This window comes from Cebus imitator, unplaced genomic scaffold, assembly GCF_001604975.1.
Source record: "Cebus imitator isolate Cc_AM_T3 unplaced genomic scaffold, Cebus_imitator-1.0 Scaffold240, whole genome shotgun sequence".
In the NCBI taxonomy this organism is placed as follows: Eukaryota; Metazoa; Chordata; class Mammalia; order Primates; family Cebidae; genus Cebus; species Cebus imitator.
The window spans coordinates 352,288-353,516 of NW_016107555.1; the positions used below are offsets into that span (position 1 = coordinate 352,288).

Here is a 1,229-nt window from a genome sequence, read left to right on the forward strand (position 1 = left end):
AGCCTCCTGAGTAGCTGGGATTACAGGCACGCGCCACCATGCCCAGCTAATGTTTAGTATTTTTAGTAGAGATGGGGTTTCACCATGTTGACCAGGATGGTCTCCATCTCTTGACCTCGTGATCCACCCGCCTCGGCCTCCCAAAGTGCTGGGATTACAGGCTTGAGCCACCGCGTCCGGCTAATTAATTATTTTTTTGACACAGAGTTTCCCTCCTGTTGCCCAGGCTGGAGTGCAATGTTGCAATCTTGGCTCACTGCAACCTCCACCTCCCGGGTTCAAGTGATTCTCCTGCCTCAGCCTCCAGAGTAGCTGGGATTACAGGCATGTGCCACCATGCCCGGCTAATTTTTTGTATTTTTAGTAGAGACAGGGTTTCTCCATTTTGGTCAGGCTGGTCTTGAACTCCCAACCTCAGGTGATCCACCCGCCTTGGCCTCTCAAAATATTGGGATTACAGGTGTGAGCCACTGTGCCCAGCCAGAAGTGGGAAATCTAACCAGAAAGATAAGCAGATTGAACGTAGTATGCCCTCTGGACCCCACCCTCGGAAGTGCTGAAGGCATGATGTCAGAGTCCCCTGCAGCTGCCCCTGCCCTCTGCCAAGAGCCACGGCATTTCAGCAATGCAAGTGGACAAGAAGGAAATGCCTGGTGACCATGTAAGGGGACACCTGTCTAGCCATGCCCCTCACATCTCAGGGGCATGCCCACGGAAGACGGTGGCCACTCACATACTCCGCTGGTGACAGAATAAGTGGCAGTCACGATGACAATCTGGAAATGCCACAATGAAATTGCTCAAGGCTTCCACCCAGCAATTCCACTTTCCTAGGAATTCCCTCTACAGATGCTCTTTCACAAGTGCACAGAGATACAGGCACAAGAAGGTTCACTATGGCACCATTTGCAAGAATGAAAAGCTGGGCTGGGCTTGGCGGCACACACCCAGCTACTCAGGAGGTTGAGGTGGGAGGATTGCTTGAGCGCAGGACTTTCAGAGACCGGCCTAACTGATATAGCAAGACCTAGTCTCAAAAGAAAATAAAAAAGGTGAAAAATTGGAAACAATCCCAAAGTTCACTGTTAGAAGCACAGTTTAAAAATTCAGGCATGGCCGGGCGCGGTGGCTCAAGCCTGTAATCCCAGCACTTTGGGAGGCCGAGGCGGGTGGATCACGAGGTCAAGAGATCGAGACCATCCTGGTCAACACGGTGAAACCCCGTCTCT

General features: G+C 51.7%; 1 protein-coding gene across 1 annotated transcript in view; it reads right to left on the bottom strand.

The window, feature by feature from the left end:
* The window catches only part of NOL9 (nucleolar protein 9), a 48,360-nt gene that overhangs the window by 7,469 nt on the left and 39,662 nt on the right, over positions 1-1,229 (bottom strand). The window contains exon 13 of the transcript XR_005195417.1: positions 159-170. The gene's annotated coding sequence lies outside the window, so the exon portion shown is untranslated. The remainder of the gene's footprint in view (positions 1-158; positions 171-1,229) is intronic.